Genomic DNA, 14934 nt, shown 5'->3' with positions numbered 1-14934 from the left:
TCAAGGCACCTAGTCAGTGGTACAGCCTGGATTTGGCTGTAGACAGTCTATTCCAGCTCTCTCGGTGAGCACCCCTTCCTGCCTCCTTCCCACAAATCTTTGTGATTCCCAGTGTACCAGCGCTGACTGAGTCGGGGAACGAGCTCCTGCTGTGGGCAGCCTGGGGCACAGAGGCAGGGAACCAGGGACTCTGCCTGGAAGAGCCGCGTCAGGGATGCCAGAGCCCCTGAGCCAGGGCCAAGAGGTGAGGAGAAGCAGGCACAGACCTGCACAGGTGAGCACTGGGCTGGTTGCACCAGGAGCGAACCCATGGCACCTCAAGCTTGGAGGCTGGAGGCTGGGAGCAGCAGTCAGACACAACCAACCGGGCTCGACCCAAGGAAGGTAAGAGAATGGAGAGCTAGCTTCTCTCTTGAAGGAATATGAACATGCGGAAGAAAAATGAAAGAACCAAATATTATGGAGATGAAGAAAACTCAAAGCCTTAAAGCTTTGAAACCTACTCTTGGGGACCCCCAGCCCTCGAGAAGAGGTGGCCCCTTGCCTGGGGGAGAGCTCCGCTGCCCTGGCACCATCACCCCCTGGCTGCCATCTTGGGCGGGGGGCAGTGTCACTTAGGCCTAGGGCTGAAATGTGGTCCTTTAAAATTCACATGCTGATGTTCCAATCCCCACAACCTCAGAATGAAACCGTATTTGGAAACAAGGGCTTTAAAGAGGTGATTAAGGTAAAATAAAGCCATTAGGGTGGGGCTTTGTCTAATCTGACTGATGTCCTTAGAAGAAGAGGAAATTGGACACACAACAAGGACACGGGGTCCCATCTGCCCAGAGGACAACCACGTGAAGAGGATGCAAGAGGGCGGCCATCTACAAGCCAAGGAGGGAGGCCTCATTGGAACCGTCCCTGCCCACACCGTGATCTTGGGCTTCCAGCCCCCAGAACTGTGAGAAAATAAATTTCTATAGTTTAAGCCACCTAGTCTGTGCTAATTTTTGGGCAGCCCTAGCAAACTAATATATACCGGGACCAGCCATGCTGTGCTGGAGCCAGGACCCTGGCTTGACCCTCCGGAGCTGACCTTGGGCATGTCAAGCCAATCCCACCTGCCAGCTGGGGTCGGGAGAGCCAGCCACTCACTTAACAGGGATGACACAAGGCTCAGATTCAGCACATAACCACCAGGTGGGGCGTGGCAGCCCGCCTGCCCCGTACCCCCATGCGCACACCCCTGGGCACCCCCACACTAGTCCTTAGGAGCGCCTCCATCAGCCCTAGATGCCTTCTAACGTCAAAAAGCATCTGAACCTTGAAAAACCCAGTCCCCCAGGGATGGACATCAGGGTCAGGGGCAGTGTGGTCAGCTCATCCCGGTTTCCTTGCAACTGTCCTGCTTTTAAAACTGAAAGTCCCAGATCCTGGGGACCCCCCCCCCCCAGTCCTGGGCAAACCGAGACGGTTGGTCACCCTAGCCGATGGCTGGACCTCTCCTGAGGCCTCCATGTACTCATTCCCATCTGACAACGCTCACGAAGACCCTGCTATGAACCCGAAACTGTGCCGGGGCTAACGGTGAACAGCCAGACAGGGACCCTCTCTGCCCTCGTGGGCTTTCGGTCCACTGGAGAGACACAGGACACAAGCATTAAGAAACTATAAATACACAACCATGTCCACGTACCTATAAAACTGAGCCGGGCAGGCCCAGCAGGACCTCGGGGCTAAGGCCAGGCTAGCTGCAGCTCTGAGGGCAGTGGGAGTCGGGAGCAACGCGAACCAGTCTCCAGGAAATTTAAACAGCACACGCACATTGGCTACTGAGTGAAGAGCAGACGGGAGGCAAGCAAGCAGGAGCGAGCCCAGTTAGCAGCATCCTGCAGTCAAGCAAGGAGTCGGCAGCCTGGATCCAGCAAGCCTGCACCATGGACAGATTCGTATGCTCCCCAAGTCCGCCTCTGACCTTGCCCTTTAACTCAGCAGACCCTGTCCTCACCCCCAGGAATCAAAGCAAGTCAAAGCCCAGCAGCCTTGCCAACGGCACTGACCCCCGCCCCCCTGCCCCACACACCGCGCAGTACCTGTCACTCTTTCGGCCAAACCTGTCCCAAGCTGGCTGTGAGTCAATCCCTTCCGAGGGGCCAAGGGACCGTGTGCTTTCCTCCCCCCTCCCCCCGGAGGTGGGGGTGGAGTGCTGGTGGTATTTTTAAGCTATTAACAATTGACATCTGTTAATTATTACTTTGTCCACCTCTGTTTTTCTTTCACCCACACCATTGCTCAATCCACCGGCAGCCGTGGCCCTGAGAAGGAGAAATATTACCTCCCCACAGAGTCCTGGGGAAGTAGAGGCCCCTCGCACGAGTAGGGGTAGGACTCGCAGTCTCTAGGCCCTATGCGTCTAATAAACCCACACGAACTTCTAGATCCTAAATCGTAGGAAGTATAGCTAGGTCTGTGCCCGGTACTAGGGGTCCCCATGCTGGTCCCTTTCAAGCCCTCTACTTTCACAGGCACCCATTGCCTCTGGAGAGGTGGTCCTCCTAGCCAGGCCAGACCCTTCTCTTGCAGACCCCAGAGATTTCCAGGCTGAGCCCCAATCAATCAAGCTACAAATACTATGGACTCTACGGAAGGAACATTCCCCAGGAGCCAAGGGAAGGGTAAAAAGCACACGTAGCCATGCTCTTCTGGTTGGAGGCAGGGGACTGGACTGCCTGGGGACCTGCACCCCTTTCTGGCTTTGGGAACCAGATCAGACAAGGGTAGGGTCTGGATGGGTAGGCACAAGGCTGAGGGACAGCATTCCAGGCAGGGGAACCTGAGAACAAAGTCATGGCAACAGGACAGGTGGGAGGTCGTTGAGTGTTCAGCTGGCTGAGCTCCCGGGTGCAGAGAAAGACACTGTGGGCACGGAGGCTCCTACCAGAGTTTGGAGGTCCCTGCACATCAATGTCAGAAATGTGGATAGACCTGGGAGAAAATAAGGAGCCCCTCAAGAACCCTGAGCAGAGGAGTGACTGGTCAGACCAAGGTCTAGAAAGCTCCCCTGGAGGCTGAGTCGAGGGGGATCAAGGATGGGGAAGCAGGCCATGTGACAGGAGCATGTCTGCTTATCCCCAGGGGACAGTGGGGCAGGAATGGAGGCAGGAGTCAGTGCCAACGGGAGCCACAAGTCTGGCACGCAGCAGGACAAAGGGAAGGGAGGGAAACTGCCAGGGTGGGATTCCCTGGCCCCAGGCTGGCAGTACAACCTCACCTGAGAAAGAGGGATGTTGGGGAGGGGGAGGGGTGATGAGGGTGGGAGGGTGTGGTTTTAGCAGAAAGAAAAGGACTTCCCTGTTGGACCACTGACGTGCCTTTAGAGCATCTGGTGACCATCGCTTCTCCATCTGGAACTCAGGAAAGAGAATCGGGGAAGGGATTTACAATCGGGAAGGGGAGTAGTCCAGGTTCAGGCGTCACTGACCCCCCGGGAAGAATGGGGCTCCCAGGTGAGAGCTAATAGGTGAAAAGAGGAACACACCCAGGTGGGATCAGGGGGCATCGGTGAGGGGCCCGGAGGGTGTAGTGTCTGGGAAGGCAAGAGTCAGGCGGCTGGAGACCCAGTACGGACCCCAGGAAGGCTGGCCAAAGCCCTGAGCGCTAGCAATAGTATAATCATCAAAGACCCCATGTACTGAGTCCCTTTTACATGCTAGGCCTTGAACTTGAGACTTGACATGCAAAATTTAACTCACTGACACCCTCCAACCCCCTTGGAGCTGTTGTCCCATTTTATTTTATTTTTTTAAGATTTTATTTATTTAACAGAGAGAGACAGCCAGCGAGAGAGTGAACACAAGCAGGGGGAGTGGGAGAGGAAGAAGCAGGCTCCCAGTGGAGGAGCCCGATGTGGGGCTCGATCCCAGAATGCCGGGATCACGCCCTGAGCCGAAGGCAGACGCTTAACGACTAAGCCACCCAGGCGCCCCTGTTATCCCATTTTAAAGATGAGAAAGTCAGCGAAGAGTGGCTCAGTCCCCCAGCTGGTCAAGCCTAGTCCTGAACCGAGCCGGACTCCAGAGCCCACACACCCTTTTAACCACTATAAGGCACAGGGGGAGGTCAGCGTTTGCTGACTGGCCAGTGTCGGATATTTTCATGGGGAGAGGGGTTCCTAGAGGCCAGAAGTGACCAGGTGGAAGCAGACCACTGTTCCTCCAGCTGGGAAGAGTGGGAGGGTGGCTCTAGCAACTTCCTCCAGCAGCTGGCCCAGACGGCTGGAAGGAGCCGCCCATCTGAGCGGAAGGATCTGGAAGACCGCAGCAGGGAGCCAGAGCCGGGAAGGACCTTTAGTTCTTGTTCTGCCTTTAGGATCCAAACTTGGAAAACAATGACCGCTAAAAGTGATTTGATGACTAAAATTTTTGACTAAGTTTAGCCCTCAGGGTGGGGTAGTCGCAACGATGTAAAGGCTCAGACCTTGACTTCCGCCCCCAACCCTCTGTTGTATCCTGGTCCCATGTTTAACTCCTCTATTTCCCATTTCCAAAGAATAACTTCCAACCCCAGGAAGGCTTAGAGATGAATGAGAACCCCGTTCAGCATCTCCTTAGTACTTAATCCCCAAGCTGAAAAGCATAATGCTTAACCCAAAGGAATCAATCAGTAATGTTGGAATTTCAGGCCCCAGAGCTGGCTTACAGGGGTTTCTGACATCATACCAGTTCTCAGCCGGCACTGAAACAGTGCCCAGCACCTGGCAGACACGCAATAAGTAGGTGCCCCTCCAGACAAAAGCTATGTGGCCCACTGTTGTCACAGTCCAGGGACAAGAAGGCCTCCCCGGAGCCTCAGAGAGCCAGAAGCCCCACCCTCCAGCCATCACCCCTTCATCATGTCCCCTCACATTACAATTTACCCATCGGCTCTACAGGACAGTATTCTATCAGGCCAGAAAGGCCTTCTAAGCACATATATTCGACCTTTTAAAGTTTGGGGGAGTCTTAAAATTATCTCGGGGTTCAACCCAATTGCTTTCAATCCTTGAAAGCCCTTCTGTAACGCCAAAACTTAGACCAGACTGGGGACGGCAAACAGGCCAACGCCATACACGCGGCACCACCTCCACCCCCCGACCTCCACCCTCAGGGCTGGGGCACGTCTCACTAAGGGATGATGGCAGTCTTTTCTGCTGAGCCAAGATGTGGCCGCAGAGCCTCTCAGTGCCTGGGGTTTGCTTTGTTTTGCTTATAGGAGATGACGTGTCTACCACATGGATATCGTGTCTCCAATGTGAATGCCTTCTCTGGAAAAAAGAAGTGTCTACAAAAATCCAGTGAATTTACTGACTACTCAAGACATGTGCATAGCATTGATGGGTCTTTTGTTATTTTTTGCCTGTGTTTGCTCCCCCTTCTGCCAGGGCCAGCACCCCCATTTGCCTTGGGGATCCCCCCTGTCCCCACTCCCAATTGTGTGGAGAAACAGCTTAGAACTGGGGGAAGGGGGGAGAGAGAGACAGATACGACATCCTAACTAATCCATTTACTTAAGATTCCCTGAGCCTCCTTGGGTTCTTTATATATATAAGCTCATAAAATGCGTCTAACTTTGGCCCGTTTGAGGGGGAGGGGGCTTTGTTTCTTGTACCTGAAAGAGCCCCAGCTGGCCAGCCCCCCATGTCAGCCCGGCGCTGGGCCCCGAGGGGTGATCCCAAGAAGACAAAGAGTCCTTGCCCTTCCAGAGCTTCCCAGTGTAGCAGGTGGTTGGACAGACTCAAGGAATCCGTCCCAGTAGTAACTCCCCTGAGAGCCGTGATGGAACCAGAGAAGCCACCCCCTTGTCCACTGGGCCACTGATGAGCTCCCACCCCTCACTACAGCCCACAGAGGTCCTGGACTGGGAGTCAGGAGAATGCTATGAAGCCCAGCCCTGCTATTAACTCACTGTGGGAACCCTGACAGATCACCCTGGGCCTTGATTTTCTCGTCAGCAGAATGGGGGCGGAAGTGGCACGTGATACCCGGGCTGCAGGCCAGCGAAGGGAGCTCCAGTGTCCAGGCCTCCCAGGGGAGGGGGGTGGTTATGACAACCGACTCTGGGTCTGGAGGTTCCTTTCTCTTGGGTGAGAGTGGGACAGGGGAGCGGGGGGGGCGGGAGGAGAGAGACTCCCCTGAAGCCCCCTGCTCTGGGCTGCCTCCTCCCTACAAGCCCCAGGAGGAGAGGGACCCTAGGAACCTTCCAGTCCCAGCTTTTCTTCCCACATCCAGAGCACTCACTCTAGAAATCAGGCCTTTTCCGAGCATTTGTGGGGGGACACACTGCCTTCTATCCACTGAGCAGGTAAATGTCCCAGTCTCATCGGAGCTCCCCACACTGAGGCCCTCCCTTCCTGCTGCCCCTCAGGCGCCCCGGGCAGCAGGGTCCAGAGCCAGCACCTCTGTCTGCCCAGAGGAAAGGTCAGGCCAATTCGCAGCAGTTGCCCTCCCTAAAGGCTCTCCCTTACCCTCCAGGAAGCCAGAGGGTGAGAGCCCGGATCAGGGTCGGGTCAGGGCCAATGCCCAGGACTGAGCTGCCTGTGGTGAGGAGTGACCAAATCCATTAGAGCTGACCCCTGCCTTTCTGCTCCTCATTTTCCTACAATAAGCCTGCGCCAGTTCCATGGTCAGGTGAGCTCCCTGCAACTCACGCGTCTTCAGTAGGAGAAGGGCAACCCACGCGTCCTCAGTGCAAGAGGGGACAAATTCAAAGGTACGGGATGCGAGATACTTGTCAACAGGCACCGCCCCACCCCCACCATCACCATCACACTGGCCACCAATGCCTCTGGAAGTGCCTTTGTGGGCATCCCCCTGCCTCTGCACCAGCACCCTCCCCTAAAACAGCATTCAGCAGTCGGAATTACCAGAATCAATTACTCCAGGAAGGAACTCAGGCAGACAGGCGTTCGAATAAAGACTGCAGATAATTCCCACTGTCAGGTAATTGCTCCCCAGAGAATTTCAGATAATAAAAGAGGAATCAAAAAAGAGAGCATTTTTCCCCAGAAAGGAAGGGGAGACTGTGCATGGATAAACAGAAAGCTATTCTCTTCCCTTCTGCTTTCTCTCCCCTTCCTTGGCTGTGCCCCTGCAGGACCAAACCCCAGTGTCTCAGAAATCCTCGGGACGGGGATGGTGGCTGGGCGAGTCCCAGGGTCCTGGGCCCTGGAGACAGTGCTGCGCTCTCAGAGGGCATTTGACTCTTGTGTCCTTCGTTGAGCAGGGACACGGACAGGGACAGGGCTCCCGTTACACACAGGCCCGGCGATACATGACCGGGCAGTTAATCTCTCTCTAGTCCACGTGTCCAGCTCATCCCCTCCACAAGGACAGAAGCTTTTTGACAGCAGGGCCTTGGCTGACACGACCAGCCTCTCCTTGCCACCCGGCCCCAGATGCCCACATGAAGGACTTGTTCATTGATCCAGGAGGTGAAGGAGGGGCACACAGGTTTTCCTGAGGCCAATTACTTGGTTTCCTTGATTGTGAAATGGGGAAATAGCACCAACCTATCATATAGATGTCTACAACGCCACAGCCCCGAGAATATCACAAAGCCCCGTCAAGAGGTGCTCCAAGAAGAAAAGTGTCCTTGTTAGAGGGTTGGGGAGTCTAGGGGTAAAAAAGTTCAGCTGGTTCCTTCCCTGCAGAACTTCTCAGAGCCTTCAAAATTGCTAATGTGGACTGGTCCTGTATGAATGGGCATAAAGTATGCAGCCTTTTCCAAAACTCTTTTTCTGCTAAGTATCTGCCCAGACTGCTGTTGCATAGAACACACTAGGGCCAGCAGTGCTTGCAGACAGAAGGCATACTGAGGCTGTAAGAAGGCATTTAAAGGGGACGGGTTAGGGAGCTATAAGAAAAATTCATGGAGGGCCTGGAGTTTGAGATACATTCTAAAGGAGAAAGGAGGGGCAAAGACAGGAAGGGGACATGCCCCATAGAAGAGACCGCCAAGCAGGAACCCGAGGGGTGGGAGAGCCCTGGGCATTCTGGGTCCAACTGTTTGCCTTAACTGTTATCTGGAGAGGAGGGAAGGCTGGAAAGGCGGGGCAGGGAGGGTCTTGGGGTAAGGAACGCGATGAGGGTTTTTTGAAGGTCCTGGAGTCAATAGTGGCTTGCTCATGAGTGGCTACCATGGGCAGCGTAGTGTGAAGTCCAGTTCTGACAACGATCCTGTGAAGCAGGGTCTAGTGTCTTATCACTTCAGAGCCAAGGACAAGTGAAGTGGCTATCCCAGTTCACGCAGCTCCTGAGTGGCGGGCAGGGATCTGAAGCCCCCAGCATATCAACCAGAGAACCCACGCCCTTAACCACTGCGCTTCCCCACCCCCGAGCTGCAAGGGACAGGGCTGAACCCGATGCCACCAACACCATAAAGGGGTGGAGAAGGGCGTCATTCTTTGCCACGGGAAGCCTTGTCCCTATGCCTTGGTTTCTGATTTATATTCCATCAGCCGGGGCTCCCGAAGCACGCACATCGGTCATCAGTTCTAAATATTTAAAGGGAGTCTTCCCAACCATCCCTCTGGGAATGGGCAAGAAGGTGCCAAAACACAGCTTGACACCGACAGAAACATGTGACCCAACCCATCAACATCCTCCATCAGATTTACGTTTCCCAAGCACATGGCTGCCGCTTGGTTTATGGGGCCTGCGGAGCCATCCTAAGGGGCAGCAGACCTCTCAAGGGAGGGAGGCATCATCATCATCAAATATTTCGATAATTATCTCCATCACAGTTAAAGAAGGCACCAGGCCCCTTCCTGCCCTTGCGCGGGAAAGGAAGTGAAATTGTTTGCCTTGATTCAATTAGGTAATTAACTAGACAATGCAAACAGAAATTCCAGCAAGGATATAAATACTTAAAATCCCTGCGCACTAGCCTGCGAGGAGGATGTCAACAACAGGAACTCTGGCGGAGGGGAGAGGTGAAGGCGGAGGGGAGAGGTGAAGGCGGAGAGGTGTGTCTCAAGCTAAAAACAACAGTGGGCAGGCAGCCGTTTATGATGATAGGCGCTTACCCCGGGCCAGCTCTGTGATAAGCACTTTACATGCATTACCTCACTTGTGCCTCAAAACAACTCAGTGACGTAGGTGTCACTATTATCCTCGTTTGACAGATGAGGACACTGAGGTGCAGGCCGCGAAGGGACTCGTCTGAGGGCACACGGCGGAAGTGACACACTCAGGTCTTGATTTCAAACCCGCCTCTTCATCCACAGCCCTCCGCTCCCTCTCCAAAGGCATGCCCAAAATCAAGGGCCTCTGGGGCTGGTTCCGGTCTAAATGGGGGAAACTGAGGCAGGACTGGACACCTCCCTCCTCCCCAAGTGTCTTAACTGCCTGGCCCAGTACCTCCCAGCTGATCCCAGCTGCAGGGCTGCCACAGAGAAGCCGGCAAGCTTGGGAGAAGTGATTTTGCAATCCTGTTTGCAGAAACCTGAACAGCTGCCCTCCTGGGGCCCCCTCCAGGCTCACTTCCTCCAGGAAGCCTCCCTGACTTCTTGCCCTTCCCGTGCACCAGCCCGTGGGCTCTCCAAAGCCTGAGCACGCTTTCTTTCTAGGACTGGACCCCAGAGGCTCTCGAGAGGGAAGGAGAAGCAAAACCTCACGCTGGTTTGAGTCCCCTCCAACTTCCCCGTGCAGGTCTGTTCCAACAAACACTCAGCCCAGTGGTTTTAACAGCAGAAACAAGCTCTAGTGGAATGTGAATGCCATGCAAAAGATAAAGTTCCAGCACCTTGAAGGAATCTTTTCCTCTATTATCCCGTCTCTGTTCATCACCGCAGCTCACTTAAAAACCCATATTCGAAAACCTTTTTGTTTGGGCAATTTGAGGTGCTGTGTATCTTTACGAAACTAAATAAGCTATTCATATAGTCTCCTTAATTCAGGCTTCTCCATACCCAGAACTGCCTTCCTCAGAGGCAGTAAGTTCTGGAAAGGAGCACTGGCCAGAGTATCCCAAGACCGATATGAAGGTGACAGAGAAGGTCCTCAGTAATCACGGCGCGGGTAACAGTGAGTAATAACGAAACACTAGCATTTACAGAGTGCTCTCGATGTGCAGGGGCTGGACTGGGCTCTCAGCGCCAGGTCTCATTTTAAACCAATGACAACCCTCAAAGACAGGTATTGTTCTAATTCCCAATTTACAGATGGAAATACTGAGGATCTGAGAAGTGAGGTACCTTTGTCCGCGTCACACAGCTGGTAGGCGAGCCAGCCTGGACTCTAGTTTCATGGGCCCCAGACCACTCTCCCCACTTGGCCTCTCCGCAAGACCAGGACCTTCTGGGGTGGGAGCAGGCTGCTCGGCTCTGCCCCCACCTCCCACCCCAAGCCCAGGACTCAATAGCCAACACAGCCTCCTGTTCCAAATCTGAATCAACACCTCATTGGTCACTCCACTCAAAGGGAACTGGCCCCAACAACTGCCCTGCCTTAAAGGCACCTTCTGGGGCCAGAGGGAAATGGAGTTAACACCAACATCAAAAAGGCCAAGAGCTACAGGAGGTGGAGAGAAACAGGCCCAGGACTGTCTGTCTGTGAAAGCATGGCTTCTAATGCGCCCTTCCCTCATGGAGCCTGGATACAGCCGTACCTGCTCGCCTCTCCTCCCCCTCTGACTGCTCAAGGCCAGTGTTAGAGGGGAACATGGGGGATGATGTCAAACTAGAAAAGGACTCCTCATTCACCCCCTTTCTGCTCCTCACCAGCTTAATCACACCTAATTTCTCTGTATTTATACTTTCACAGCAGCTGGAGGGCTGAGAAGCACAGTGCCTGACACCTCAGGCCATGGGGTGGAGAAGACTTTCATTCAAACTCTCATTCCGCCCCTACCCTGCTAGATGACCTTAAGCAAGTCACTCCTCCTCTCTGGGCCTCAGTTTCCTCATCTGCAAAACGGAAATGGTGACAGGACCTCATGGGGCTGCTGTGAGAACCAGACGCACTACTATTGGGAAGTCCTGAGCCCAGTGCCTGGCCCAGGGTAGTACTCAGAAAGTGTGGGCTGCTAGAAATTATCATTACAGCCCAGACAGGTCCTGCATCTTGCACAGAGCCAGTGCGAGGGAGAGCAAACACTAACGCCAGGTTCTGGCTCCTGGTTCAAGCTCTTTCTCGATGCAGAGCCACTCAGGAATGTGAGAGGGCCCAGCCCAGGAGCTCTCATGGCCCAGTGGCCTCCCCACGTCTGCAATTCCCAGGCCAAGTACAAAGTCCCAACCAACAGGTTTGTTATTCTTACACACACACACACACACACACAAAATCGACAAGTGGCTCAGAGTGAAAGTTCCCAAACCTTGGCATCGTCCCCCATTCAGAGGTGAGTAGTGATCTCATCCCTGTGACTAAGCCAACACCGACGCCAAGAGCCCTCTCTGGGAACCCGCAGGCTTGGCACTGCTGGCTCCCAGCCCCAGGAGGAGCCAAGGCTGCGAAACTGGGATTCATGCAGAGCTGGGAATCCCTGCTCTTAGAGCTGAGAATCAGAGTGGCTTTGAAAAGCAGGGTGGGGTTTCAGCCCAAGACCAGAATGGGCCAGGAGATCTGGGTTCGAGTCACAGCTTTGCCATGAACTTCCCATGAGGTTCTAATAAGGAAACCCAGGCCTCTGTCTGCCCAACCCTAATATGGGCGGATTACAGGTTTCTAATCATCCGTCCAGCTCAGATCTGGCTTCACTCCATTCTGGCCCACCAGAGGCCCCCAGCCTCGCTGGGGAAGGAGCAAAGAGCTAATAAAGATACAGGTTAGAGGAAGTGGGCACTACAGTGTGTGAAAGGAGAAGCCACTACTGCTGGAGTGGATAGTACAGGCCGCCAGGAGAAGCTGGGCCTGATTAGGGGGTGTCGGGGAGGGGGTGTGTTGGTCCTAATGGAGGGGCGGGGCGCGGAGGAAGAGAAAACCAATCCTGGTGGTCTGCAGGCTTGTCAGGGGCAAGGAGCACAGTGCCAGAGGCCCCAGAGCAGCCTGTAAAACATTTCAGTGACTCAGGCCAGGAGAGGAGAAGAGCCTTCCCCCCAGAACTTCAGCCACTGCCTCCTCCTTCTCATTTAATTCCTCCCACCATGGCGAAGACAGACTATCAGGAGAACCCAGATTAAAAGTAGGAAAAAGCCGAGGGGCGCCTGGGTGGCTCAGTCATTAAGCGTCTGCCTTCCGCTCAGGTCATGATCCCAGGGTCCTGGGATGGAGCCCCACATCGGGCTCCCTGCTCAGTGGGAAGCCTCCTTCTCCCTCTCCCACTCCCCCTGCTTGTGTTCCCTCTCTCACCGTCTCCCTCTCTCTGTCAAATAAATAATTAAAATCCTTTTTAAAAAAAGTAGGAAGAAGTCGAGAAACCCAGATACAGACTTTGCCCCCCAGCTGGCTCCTCCCAGAACCCAGAGGCAACAGGAAGTGAGGTCCTCCCTCTTCCACGGTGCCAGGAGGGGGGGACAGACAGGGTGTCTTCCAAGGTTTCTATGAAATCCGCTCTAGCACATACCATAACATGCTACCCGCAGCCAACCCCGGAGAGCACACCATTGCACGGCACTGTTGACAAAGCCGGCAGCTGCTGTGTTCTGGAAGCCTCAAAGCCTCCGCTTTGCCCACAGCATCCTGCCACACTCCTTATTGTGGCATTCAAGGCGTGCAGTTTGGGGTCCCAAGGGGGCTTTTTCACTCCCATCACTGCCCCACCTCCCCGCACACCCCTGCTCCAGCCACCTCCACCATCCAGTTCTACATCCCCATCATGAGCCTTCGTCCCCTGGGGCCTTGATCTGTCCTCAGGCTTCCCGCTGCCCTTGCTGTTTTGCTTTATAATCTGCCCCTGGACGAACCCTAAGAGACTCCTAACTCTAGGGAACACACTGAGGGTTGCTGGAGGGGAGGGGGGTGGGAGGGGGGGGTAACTGGGTGATGGGCATTAAGGAGGGCATGTGATGTGATGAGCCCTGGGTGTTACATGCAACTGATGAATCACTAAACCCTACCCCTGACACTAATAATACACTATATGTTAATTAATTGAATTTAAATTAAAAGACAATAATAACAATCTGCCCCTGTTGTTCTGACCAACCCCCTTTCCTCTTGTAGTCTGTTGACTTTGAGACTTTAACTGGGCTCCTGGCGAGAATGAAGAACGCAGACGGAGAGGACAGACCGAGGTCCTGCCACCCGATTTCGGGTACAGGCCGAAGCGCGGGATTGGGGCCGTGCCTCCACGTGCCCACCGGGCAGGCGGGCGGCGGGACCTCTGCCTGCGTCAATGGCCGCCGAGCCACACCAGCGAGCTCACGGAGCCAAAGGGCTCTGCACAGCCTCAAGTGTGACACGAACCCAAGGGATTAGGATGTCTATTTTTAACTCCCCACATCCTGGCCGAAAAACAAATCCCTCACACACCCTGCAGATCCCTATCAGGGGGGCTGGCCGAGCCTTTTGGGAATTGTCTCCTCCCGGAAGCAGAGCCAGCTTTGATGGCTTTGCCTCTGCCGGGAAAGGCTCAGAGGGCCCTGCTCCAGCCGGGGCCAGCTTGCATTATGTCTGGCTGGGTCCCCACTGCCCCTGTCAAGCAGCCATTTCCTGGTGGACTCCGTTGTCACATATTCTCCAGCCAGTGACAGCCAGGCAGGGTCACCAGCAATGCTGAGGAGGGTTATTCATTCACTTCCTGATTCATCTACCCTCACATTCCCACCTGTCCCTCTAGGGAGCCAGGGGCTGGCACTAGTGTCACCGGGAGGGGTCTACCTTGAGGCACCTGGGCTAGGACTCCGTCTGAGGGCAGAGGCAGGGCTGGAGGCAGGTAAACCAATAAGGTGGGCGGGAGTAGGATGCTTAGTAACAAAGGCACCCGTGAGAGGCCACAGGACTTCAAAGCCCCTGCCAGCCTCCAGCCGAGCAAGGAGCTGGAGAAGCATCAGAAAGGAAAACCAGACCATTACCAATCTTGCTCCTCTCCCCTCCTCCAGCACCCCTGGCATCCCTCGGACCTCACTCCAAGATGGGGCTTTAATAGGTGATCGGCCACTGCGACCTCCAGGGAGATGGGAGCTTCCTACTTCTCCCCAGTCCCAGGCCCACCTGCGTGGGCATTGACCAAGTTCGTAAGGACATTGCCCGTTCTCCCTGGTCCCACCTCACCACCTGCCCCTGCCTAAGTTCACTCTCATCAAATGATACCAGCAGAGAAAATGACCCCAACACATGAGTTTCAAAGAAAAAAAAGCCTCATTCCGAATAGGGAGGCTTCAATAGGGTCAGCCTTCTCTGGGCTTGGCAACCCTCACTGATCTCAGGGACAGACAGTTTCCCTGAAGGTTCTGACCGCAAATAACAGCACAACCCTAGAAAAGTCATGTGATCCCTAGGTGCCTCTGGGGCCACGTCTGTGAGCCCCCAGCACAATCCCAATGACCCCATGGACCCTCTGTAAATACTCTACACACTCTCTTAGGAATTCTAAAGAATCTTGGCAATGCTCATTTGAGACCTGAAGTTCAGCTTACAGGCAGGGGGGCAGGAAATGATGTGCCCTTTTCAGACCTTCCTCCAGGCTTCTCTGTCTTTGATGCCACAAAGCAGAATAGACTTTTTAAAAAAGCAGATCGAGAACAATCCAAAGGAGTCAGGGAAGTCTTTCCGCAAACCAAAGGCATCTCTGGGTCCGTCCCTCAGCTGCATCAGCCTGGCACAGAGCACACGGACAACCCAGGCTGTTTGCACGGGCAAGGAGGGTTCTGGAAAAATGCTCTGAGCCGGGAACAGAAAGACCAAGTCCAGTGACAAGCCAGTCCAACCCTACAAGTATGAGCATTTACTAGACCCAGGAAGGCCCTGGCTGTGCCCCACCCACCCACTCCGTGGGCACTGAGATGGGAAGTAAGGCCCGAGCTTTGCCTTC

General features: G+C 54.5%; 1 protein-coding gene across 5 annotated transcripts in view; it reads right to left on the bottom strand.

The window, feature by feature from the left end:
• DAB2IP (DAB2 interacting protein) overlaps positions 1-14934 on the bottom strand; it is a 186262-nt gene that overhangs the window by 146138 nt on the left and 25190 nt on the right. The window contains exon 1 of one of the 5 annotated variants that reach the window (XM_057313737.1): positions 2079-2160. The exons of the other annotated variants lie outside the window; for them this stretch is intronic. The gene's annotated coding sequence lies outside the window, so the exon portion shown is untranslated. Of the gene's footprint in view, positions 1-2078; positions 2161-14934 lie in introns of those variants that run through there. 5 annotated transcript variants of the gene reach the window in all.

This window comes from Ursus arctos, unplaced genomic scaffold (assembly GCF_023065955.2).
Source record: "Ursus arctos isolate Adak ecotype North America unplaced genomic scaffold, UrsArc2.0 scaffold_18, whole genome shotgun sequence".
Lineage (NCBI taxonomy): Eukaryota > Metazoa > Chordata > Mammalia > Carnivora > Ursidae > Ursus > Ursus arctos.
Note: the sequence above shows the minus strand (reverse complement) of the source record. Positions and strands in the feature narration are given on the sequence as shown.